Source organism: Mus caroli, unplaced genomic scaffold (genome assembly GCF_978045245.1).
Source record: "Mus caroli unplaced genomic scaffold, Mus_caroli_1 scaffold_22, whole genome shotgun sequence".
NCBI classification, from domain to species: domain Eukaryota; kingdom Metazoa; phylum Chordata; class Mammalia; order Rodentia; family Muridae; genus Mus; species Mus caroli.
Window position 1 is genome coordinate 18,438,792 of NW_028227277.1, and position 12,030 is coordinate 18,450,821.

Sequence of the window (12,030 nt, forward strand, 5' to 3'; positions counted from 1 at the left end):
ATATATCAACATTCTAACATATATATTTTGTTGAAACTATGTTTTAAATCTTTACAGACAGAAATAAAGTTTATATTAATGACCCAAAATTATATTGTAGCATAAATTAAGGATACAAATTCTAAGTTAACAGAATGTTGAATTTAGTAATTTCATTAACATATGAGAGAAGTGTTTTCCTAGGACAATGTTCTCTGTTGTATTTAAGTTCTGTTTTAAAGTTTTATAAAAAGTATATATTTTATGTGCCCTTTGTGGACAGGCATTTTGAAACCCATGTACCTATAGTTCACTCATGATATAGTTATCTGTAATTTTGTATAAGTGCATGTGTGTGTGTATGTGTGTGTATGTATATATGTATATGTATATATATATATGTATATATATATATGTGTGTATATATATATAATGCATGTATATGTATATATATGTATATATAATGTATATCTATATATACGACATAGAAATATATCATAATTCATTCTCTCTGATTAATAAATTTTATTTTTCATGCTTTATTATATGTGTTTGGGTGGGTTTGCCCACACATGTATCTGGGCATTGTGTGTGTATGTGCTGTTTCTGGATACAACAAGAGGAATCAGATCTCTTCAAACTGGAGTTACAGGAAGTTCTTACTTGCCATATGGGTGTTGGGATTAGAAGAGAGCTCTTGCAGGAGAAGCAATTGCTCTTAACTGCAGAAGCATATCTCCATTCTCAGGAGAGATAACATAGAGTCGTTTCTAGTTAAATGTCTTATAAATAGAGTTGTTAGAAATTCACTCATGGATATTTTTAATTAAAAGGTGGATTTATTATGCATATAATGAAGTCGATTATCATTTTATAAAAATTATAAAACCACATTTTGAAGTGTCTATTGTCTATCAGAAATGCAGGAAGGTTTCAGTTTCTTTATAAAATGTTATTGTTCGAAAGTACAATGTTTTCCTTATCTCAATCTTACAAGTTGATATTTTAAATTACAATAATTTTAAATATAATAATTTGTATACTACATACTGATTACCTTTTTAAACATTAAATATGTTCTTAGAGTACAAAATAACTGAGTTTGTTTCACTCATAAAGACAGATTTATTGATTTACAAACACCATTTAGAAGATGTCTACATAATACAGGATAAACTTTTTATTTCAAAATTTGTACCTTCATCTTGTCTGTAAAGATATTTTTTATAAATTAGGTGATTTTTTAAACTTTAATATATAGAACATGATATTTCTTGTAAAATCATTTTAAGTTCACATCAAGGCTTATGCTTTGTCAGGGTTACGTATTTTCTATTTATTTTGTGCTAACAGCCATACCTAACATATACATTCATGTTCTTTAATACATAACTATCCTCTTGAATATCAGTAATTCTAATGCTTGTACAATTGTTATATTCATATGATTATTTTGAATTATTTTAAAGTGTAACTTAAATATTTAATAAAGCAATTGTTTTTTAATGGTTCTATACTCTACAAAATTATCTTCAGCATGTAATAGAATGTATATTTTTACAACACAAAACATCCTTTGTTTCATTATTTCTCGAATAATTCAATTCAAAGTGTTGTTTTTCACATTATTTGTTTCCTTTTAAGGGACTGTGATTAGGCACTGAAGTACTTCAGAAAACTTTTGATTCTACACATGATTTCACAATCTGTTATATGAAATGTATACTGATTGATTCACAGTCTCAGTAGCTTCTGGCTTTCACCGTTTTTGTGCATGTTTAATTACATATTTTAAGAGGATATGTTAACCAGTTGCCAAATTCAGAACCCTTACATAATATAGAAGGACGTTTTTTCTTTTTCTTTTCTTTTTTCTTTTTTTTTTCTTTTTTTGAAATAATAGTTTATTTAATCATTTTAAACTGGTTATACTTAAGCTGCAGTTACACAGTATAGTTTAAAAGCCTGTCATTTGCTACATTATAATGATGTCTTCGAACTTAATTATTCATATACTCATACATTTTATAGTTGAATGAACTTTAAATATTATGTGGTATCAATAGCTTATTTAAATCTAACTAATTGAAAAGAGGATCAAGAGAAGAATCTGCTGTGCTCAAAAATCTTTTTTTCAGATTCTAAGTTTATCACTGATGAAGCTATTTTGCTGGTGTTTGTTATTATGTTGTTATAACAAACATCTACTAATTTAATGAATATGATTGTCTCTGAAATTTTCTCGTGGACAGTAGATTCATTGTTGCTAATTGCCATTTAAGCTTGATTCTGTCCAATCTAGGGTCCCTGCATTATTCTCTCTCTTTATTACCGAAGCTAACAATATCCTTCCAAGAAATCTCAGTGCAACATGGATCACTGAATTTATGCAGAACATTTTATTTCTGCTTGATGTCACTGACATTCTGCAAGATTCCAGTGACCTGTATTAATTCTCCAGAGTAGCCTGTGTGAATGAAGAAATGGCTGTTCATTCAATGCCTCAATTAAACAAACAAACAAACAAACAAAACAAAATACAAAACCTTGTCTCCTTAAGTACCTATACACAAAATCTTGGTAGTAGTGAAGATTTCTTATCAATGCACTTCCATTACAGCCCTGGAAACTGTCAAGTTAACCCATCTTCCTGCCGTATTCGAGAATGTTCTAAATTCTGGACTGCACTCCTTGGTACATCTAAAAATTGCTGCTCCTCATAATTAAAAAAAGAAGTACAGTTAAATTTTCAATATGTGTTTATATTCCAGTACTCTCTACCTTATTATACAGCTCCCATTTTTATTGCAGTTAGCTATTGCTCTCAGAATTGCTTTTCTGTTTTTTTCTTGTTGTTGTTGTTTCTTCTGAAATATATACTACTTCTCTATATCTCTATATTTTTCTTGTCTTTTTGTATGTTTCCTCAATAAAAGTACCCAAATTCTTAAGAAAAACTGCCATATTTTATTTGTTCCTTCATTCTTAGTATGTTCTGAATTACACCAATTACATACAATAATGATATCTTAAGGGTTGTAGCAAAGTACATTTTAGATGGTAACTATTGTTTACCCTCATCAGTCACTCAAGTCATCCATGATGTAACTCAGTATCTTTTACAATCATCATCACCATGTGCTACACACATGATTACCCAGTTCAGAGGGATTGAACAGGTATCTCTGATTTTTAGGAACATTTGGAAGTGTATATTGCAACTTGTGGCAGAGGATGACCCTGGTAATATTTAATTAACTGATACTCTATTAAGGTCTCCACAGTACAATCTGCCAATAGCATCAGAAATGACTTCATTTTTACTTCATTTTGTTTCTGTTGAAGAGCTGAGACAAAAGGATGGACCATCTAGAGACTGCCATATTCGGGGATCCATCCCATAATCAGCCTCCAAACACTGACACCATTGCATACACTAGCAAGATTTTGATGAAAGGACACAGATATAGCTGTCTCTTGAGAGACTATGCCGGGGCCTAGCAAACACAGAAGTGGATGCTCACAGTCAGCTATTGGATGGATCACAGGGCCCCCAATGAAGGAGCTAGAGAAAGTACCCAAGGAGCTAAAGGGATCTGCAACCCTATAGGCGGAACAATAATATGAACTACCCAGTACCCCCCGGAGCTCGTGTCTCTACCTGCATGTGTAGCAGAAGATGGCCTAGTGGGCCATCAGTGGAAAGAGAGGCCCATTGGTCGTGCAAACTTTATCTATCTCAGTACAGGGGAACGCCAGGGCCAAGAAGTAGGAGTGAGTGGGTGAGAAAGAGGTGAGGGTGTGGGTGGAGGACTTTTGGGATAGCATTGGAAATGTAAATGAAATAAATACCTAATTAAAAAAAAAAAAAAGAAATCTTCCAATACTTGAAAAGAACAACTTAGTCTTTCTTTTCTCTCTTCTTTCCAAAAAAAGTTATCGTTATACTTTAGAAACTAATAAGCATGTGAAATATATCAGTGTGGATAATAAAAATAAAGACCTCAGAACTGACAAAACATTTCTTAAAGAGATGTACAGTGCTAGAGAATCATGCCAGAGGATGAGGGTGTCATGGAAACTTTTTGTGTAACTCTTGACCCCTCCCTTACCATCCAAACTCATTACCCAGGAGAGAACCTGATTATAATACATCAACTCTTGAGTTCACACTATAGCACTCTCCATACACACAGAAAACTGAACACAAAATTCAAAGTCAAACACAAATTCGATTTAGAGAAGTTGAAACTTGATTAAAAATTAGAAAATTCAGTAAATATATATTGCACCTTGGATAAACCACTCCACAATACCCATGCATTTTAGACTTGACTTCCAGTTACAGGTTAGTTGGTTGAGGATGACCTAATAGAAGGCAAAACTACTGAAAGAAATTTATGTCATAGGGAATGCACACATGAAATGATAATGAAACTAAGCTTTTTTCTTTTCTTTTCTTCCAATTTCTGGTTATTTAGAGATGTATAGGGCTCCTCCATCATAGGTTTTTGTCATGGTGCCCTGGGTTACTCTATCTCTGAAACATTAAAACTAGCCAAGGAAACTTTTGAAACCAGTAACAAAAATCAGTCTTTCTTCCATTTAGGTTATCTCTTTGTCTTAGCCACAGAAAGTATATCAGAGGTAGATAAAAGGTGGCTTTACTTCATTTAGTTGACTAGTGATTAAAATTTTATTTTTATTTATTAATTTTTTTAATTTATCTTTTATTAGGTATTTTCCTCGTTTAAATTTTCAATGCTATCCCAAAAGTGCTATCCCACTTCTGTGTTTGCTAGGCCCTGGCATAGTCTCAAAATAGACAGCTATATCTGGGTCCTTTCAGCAAAATCTTGCTAGTGTATGCAATGGTGTCAGCATTTGGAAGCTGATTATGAGATGGATCCCTGCATTTGGCAATCACTAGATGGTCCATCCTTTCGTCACAGCTCCAAATTTTGTCTCTGTAACTCCTTCCAAGTGTGTTTTGTCCCCATTTCTAAGAAGGGACAAAGTGTCCACACTTTGGTCTTCGTTCTTCTTGAGTTTCATGCATTTAGCAAATTGTATCTTATATCTTGGATATCCTAAGTTTCTGGGCTAATATCCACTTATCAGTGAGTACATATTGTGCGAGTTCCTTTGTGATTGTGTTACCTCACTCAGGATGATGCCCTCCAGGTCCATCCATTTGCCTAGGAATTTCATAAATTCATTTTTTTAATAGCTGAGTAGTACTCCATTGTGTAAATGTACAACATTTTCTGTACCCATTCCTCTGTTGCGGGGCATCTGGTTTCTTTCCACCTTATGGCTATTGTAAATAAGGCTGCTATGAACATAGTGGAGCATGTGTCCTTCTTACTGGTTGGGACATCTTCTGGATATATGCCCAGGAGAGGTATTGGGGGATCCTTTGGTAGTACTATGTCCACTTTTCTGAGGAACCACTAGACTGATTTCCAGAGTGGTTGTACAAGCTTGCAACCCCACCAACAATGGAGGAGTGTTCCTCTTTCTCCACATCCTCGCCAGCATCTGCTGTCACCTGAATTTTTGATCTTAGCCATTCTGACTGGTGTGAAGTGGAATCTCAGGGCTGTTTTGATTTGCTTTTCCCTGATGATTAAGGATGTTGAACATTTTTTCAGGTGATTCTCAGCCATTCGGCATTCCTCAGGTGAGAATTCTTTGTTCAGGTCTGAGCCCCATTTTTTAATGGGGTTATTTGATTTTCTGGAGTCCACCTTCTTGAGTTCTTTATATATATTGGATATTAATCCCCTATCCGATTTGGGATAGGTAAAGATCCTTTCCCAATCTGTTGGTGGCCTATTTGTCTTATTGACGGTGTCTTTTGCTTTGCAGAAGCTTTGCAATTTTATGAGGTCCCATTTATCGATTCTCGATCTTACAGCACAAGCCATTGCTGTTCTATTCAGGAATTTTTCCCCTGTACCCGTATCTTCGAGGCTTTTCCCTACTTTCTCCTCTATAAGTTTCAGTGTCTCTGGTTTTATTTGGAGTTCCTTAATCCACTTAGATTTGACCTTAGTACAAGGAGATAGAAATGGATCAATTCGCATTTTTCTACATGATAACCGCCAGTTGTGCCAGCACCATTTGTTGAAAATGTTGTCTTTTTTCCACTGGATGGTTTTAGCTCCCTTGTGCAAGATCAAGTGACCATAGGAGTGTGGGTTCATCTCTGGGTTTTCAATTCTGTTCCATTGGTCTACTTTTCTGTCACAATACCAATACCATGCAGGTTTTATCACAATTGCTCTGTAGTACAGCTTTAGGTCCGGCATGGTGATTCCACCAGAGGTACTTTTATCCGTGAGAAGAGTTTTTGCTATCCTAGGTTTTTTGTTATTCCAGATGAATCTGCTGATTGCCCTTTCTAATTCGTTGAAGAATTGAGTTGGAATTTTGATGGGTATTGCATTGAATCTGTAGATTGCTTTTGGCAAGATAGCCAATAAAATTTTATTTTATTCCAAGAAATTCATTTTGAATTTGTGTATTTAAGATTGTAAAAATGGGCCAGAGCTATTATATAAAAGGTTCATGATTTTTAGTATTAAACGTTTAATTCAATTTGATTTAATTATGTATTCCCACCCACTTCCAAAAAAATCATATAGAGAGAACTCTGTAAAGTTTCCTGTCTAAATTTTCCCATTGGTTATTGTTTGGCAGCACTAAGGTTATAGTAGTGTAAGGAAGTTATTTACCCTTCTGCAATTCATCAATGTTAGATAGATTTCTCCTGTTTCATTTGAGGTCATTCATGCATTTAATATGTGTGTACATAAATTATGCTATATACACACACATACATATATACACACTCATACACACAAACACACACCCACATACACACACTCATACACATACACACACACATACACACACACACACACACACACACACACATACACACATACACACATATTCACATATTTAGATTCATATGGCCACTACAACAGTAAGGACTAAAAACAACTCTTAATTATAAGAATTGCTTGCATATCCTTGCCAACTGTATTAATTTTCAGACAACTTTCTCATTTTTAATTCAGAGCAAAACCGATAGTGTTTCTTTCTTCTTAGACTTGGAATTTAAGGAATGTTATAGAAATGGACTGTTCTAGTATGTGATGCTTAGTTACTGCTTTTTCATCCAGTGTAATTCCTTAGAGACTCATCTCAGCGGCAGAGAACTTCTCTTTCATAGTACTGGTATGAGCATGAGAGACTCCTTAACTAAACTTAAGTAAATCAAATGATAATCTCTTTTTACCAGATATGCTTAATAGAAAATGAGCAAAGCAAACTACAGCAAGCATACTCTGGACATAAATTTTTATTCTTTCCTGAGTATTTATATATACATCCTTTTAAATGCCCAGAAAATATTTTATATCAACTTTTTATTTATATTTTTGTTGCATTAAAATTGGTATTTGCAAAATTAGAATGTTTAAACTTTGAGGAGGTTTAAATTAATCAATTAATTGATTAATTACCAGTCCAATATTAGTAATTCATTTAGTATCATTTAAACACTTTGCTGACCTTAGATGCTTAAATGTTTTCTATTTGTAAAAGTTTTATAAGATCTAAATTATAAGCATTTGAGGTAATTCCTATAATGAATGGTTGTGTAATTTAACTTTCTATTTATGCTTGTTAATGCTGAAGCAACATTTATTGCCTTTTCTTGGCTGCATTTCTCAAACTTGCAAAGCAGTCAAATGATCATAAATGTGTTTATACTACTGAATTACTCTCTTCTCAATCTCTGTTGTCCTTATCTTGACTTTAGTTTTACAGAAGCCTTAGGATTAGCAAGAGTGATACTTGTCACTGTACTCTTATTTTCCATGACGATTTCAGTTATTTTATGGCCTATGACTTTACACATGGATTATAGAATAAGCTTATCTAAGCTTATCGGTATTTACACAAAACATTTGAGTTAATTGGCAGGAACCCCATTAGGAGTCTAACTCAGTGAGTGACAGTTACTATGGGGAGACTTCAATAAAAGGCTAAGATGCATTTTTCAATTTATAAAGAACATACCATATTTTTATTACTTTCATGAGCATTTTATTGGTTTTTGCTTTCAATAATGTTCTATACATATTTTAAAGTCATTAAACATTTTTGTTTATTTTGAGATACTAGTAAATATATCTGATCTAAGATTATTAACTTGTTCTTAATTTTAAAATATAATTATTGTTAATGTATTTTGGATTTTATAACCTTTCCAAACTAAATTATTAGTTCTAGAAGTGTTTGTTGGGGAACTGAATTACAGTATTGACTATCATGTCTTTTTTCAAAACAGACATGTGTATTGTTTCTTTGCTAATCTAAGAGCTCTTATGTGTGTATATTTATTTGCTTCTTTATTACTGTTTGCCTGTAGTAGTCTGTATTTTTTTAATCTTTTTTTTACAGTCCAGACTTTATTACCCTCCAGTTCCACCCTCTGACTTTTCCACATCCTTTACCTAATTCCCACCCCCCCATCCCACTAAAACCCCTCTCTCTGCTCCAAGAGGATATCCCAAACCCATCTTTCCATGAGCCCTCTACTCTGTGGGGCCCCAAGTCTCTCCAGGCTTAGGTGCATCTTCTCTGACTAAGTACAAACTGGCAATATTCTGATGTATGTGTTCAGGGCCTCATATCAGCTGGTGTATGCTGCCTGGTTGGTAACTCAGTATCTGAGAGGTCTTAGGCGTGCAGATTAGTTGAGACTCTGGTCTTCTATGGGGTCACCCTCTTACTCAGCTTCTTCCAGGTTTCCACCAATTTAACCACAGTTGTCACCAGCTTCTGTCCATTTGTTTAGGTGTAAATATCTGCATCTGAGTCTTTCAGCTGATTATTGAGCCTTTTGAAGGTCAGTTATGATAGGCTCCTGTTTATAAGCACACCATAGCATCAGTAATACTGTCAGGCCTTGGGACATCCCCCTGAGCTGGATCACAATTTGTGCCTGTGTCTGGTCCTCCTTTTCCTCAGGTTCTTCTCCATTTGTGTTCCTACAGTTCTTTTAGACAGGAACAATTCTAGGTCAGAGTTTTTTGACTGTGGAATGACAAATCCATCCCTCCATATAATACATGGTCTTTTACTGTAGGTGGAGTCTAAAAGTTTTCTCTCCTCACTGTAGAGCATTTCATCTAAGGTCCCTCCCTCTGAGTCCTGAGCATCTCTCACCTCCCAGGTTTCTGATACATTCTAAAGGGTCCCCCACTTCCTAACTCCCAAAGTTGCCTGTTTTGATATTTTCTGCTGGCCCTCATGGCTTTAGTCCCCCTTCCCTCTCTTAATACCTGCTTATGTTCCCTCTTCCCCTCTCTGTTGGCTTTCCCACTCAGGTCCCTCCCTCTATCCTCACCTTCTATGATTGCTTTTTTTTTTTTTTTAGATGACACATAAACGATTTATTGATAGATTTAGACCCATAGATAGATGCAATAGAGATAAGAAAATAATGACATAACTAATTGCTTTTTGTATCAATTCCCTTTATTAGCCCACCATCTGCATTTTTCTTCAGATGCCCTCTTGTATCTTAGTCTGCATCCTATCAGAAGAAACACATCTATAAAGCAATCTCAAAATATTTTTGGTGGAAATGAAACCTTACAACCCTAACTGACATTGCAAATCTCCACATATTTCATTGTGGACTCTTTCCCTGCATTTTTTTTTAATTTGGTAAATTAATTTGGTAAATTAATTACAAAATTTAATTTTGTAAATTCCTCATTTACATTTCCAGTGCTATCCAAAAGGTGGGATTGAGGAATTGTTACTTGCACCTTCGTCCTTTTTACGTTCTTGAGTTCTGTGGATTGTATCCTGGGCATTCTGTATGTTTTTGGCTAATATCCAATTATTAGTGAGTTCATACCATGCATATCCTTTTGGGTCTGAGTTACCTCATTCAGGATGATACTATCTAGATCCATGCATTTGTCTGCAAAATTCATGATATTCTCATTCTTAATAGTTGAGTAGTATTTCATTTTATAAATGGATTACATTTTCTGCATCCATTCTTTCTTCTAAGACATGGTACACTGAATCTAGTAGAAGAGAAAGTGCTAAAGTGCCTCATACTCATTGGCAAAGGGGGATATTTCCTAAACAGAACTCCAATGGCTCAGGCTCTAAGATCATGAGTTGATAAGTGGGACCTCATGAAACTGCAAAGCTTCTGTAAGGCAAAGGATATAGGGAACAGGGCAAATCAGTAACCTACAGATTGGGAAAAAGTCTTCACTAACCCCATATCAGAGGGTTAGTATTCAAAATATATAATTAACTCAAGGAGCTAACTAACAACAAACCAAACAACTCAACCCAATTAAAAAAAAATACAGGATATAGAACTAAACAGAGAATTTACAACAGAAGAATCTTGAATGACTGAGAAGCATTTAAAGAAATGTTCAAAATCTTTAGTCATCAGGGAAATGGAAATCTAAACGACCCTGATTTTCCACCTTACACAAACCAATATCTCAGGTATCTATATCTCAATATCTATAACACATGTTGGTTATGATGTGGAGAAAGAGGAACACACACTTCCATTGCTGGTGGGATTACAAACTGGTAAAATCACTCTGGAAATCAATATGGAGGTTCCTCAGATAATTGGAAATAAATCTACCTGAAATCTCAGCTTTTCCACTCTTGTGCATATGCCAAAAGGTGTACCACCATGCTACAGGAACACACGTTCCACTATCTTCATAGAAGCCTTATTTGTTATAGCCAGAAGCTGGAAAAAACCCAGATGTTCTAATCTATTAGCTTCAAATTCAGGTTTATAGCTTTGAGTGACTAGATGAATTATGTAATGAGAATTGGCATTTTACTTTATTACTAATATTTGGGAAAGGACTTTTCCTTTATTTTAGAAATGACGTTAGCTAAAAGTTTTCTTCTTTCATTAAATACATTTTATTAAGTGGAAATAGCTCTGCTCCATCTTCAAGTAGCCAAGTACTTTTACTTTGAAGAAGAGCTGGTTTTTCAGATGTCCTGCTATGGAAACTGTTAACATCACATGGTTTGGTTCCTTAGAATATTCACCTGGGAAGTTACATTTGCGTGTCATTTTTAGGGAAGAATTGTATTACTTGAAAGTGAGTATCTTTTTTTATATATACTGATAGAATCTGTTTTCTAATATTGCGGGGGAAATTTTTTCGTTTATGAGAGACATTGGTCTCTAATTACTTTGCTACTTTTTCTGGCCTCTGGATTTTATTGATATTGGAGTCTACACTGAATTTATAGAACTTTCCTCCCTCCCTCCCTCCCTCCCTCCCTCCCTCCCTCCCTCCCTCCCTCCCTCCCTCCCTCCCTCCGTCATTCTCTCTCTCTCTCTCTCTCTGTCTCTGTCTCTGTCTCTGTCTCTGTCTCTGTCTCTGTCTCTGTCTCTGTCTCTGTCTCTCTCTCTCTCTCTCTCTCTCTCTCTCTGTGTGTGTGTGTGTGTGTGTGTGTAAGAATCTATACAGTTATTAGTGGTGACCAAGCCTTTTCTGGTGAAGTTGCACGAGGGTAATGCAGATGGTTCTCCTTATGGCAAAGCATGAGGACTTGGTTTCCCACAAGACCTGTGTTGATTTTTGTACAAAATATCCTGGCCTTTCCAGAGGGAATACTTGGTCTTCTTTTGTCTTGCGTTTCCATTCCCATTGTTTTGGCTTTGCTATTAGCATTTTTCTTTCACTTTGTCTGTAATAGAAGTTTCCCCAGATTCGGAAAAAGAAAGCTCCGACTGTGATTCATTCTTATTTGTCTCTGAGGATTGTATGAATGGAGCATATCACTAATCTTATGTTTGTTAATCATGATAATGTGGTTGAGTCAACACTGGGGCATGGTCTGGGTACATTAGCTAATTTACAATGTTCTCTCCGGATTTGAACTTGGTTCTGACAGCAATTTTCACACATAACAGCTAGATGATTATCAAAAAAGTAAGAAAGACTTGCTGGCTCT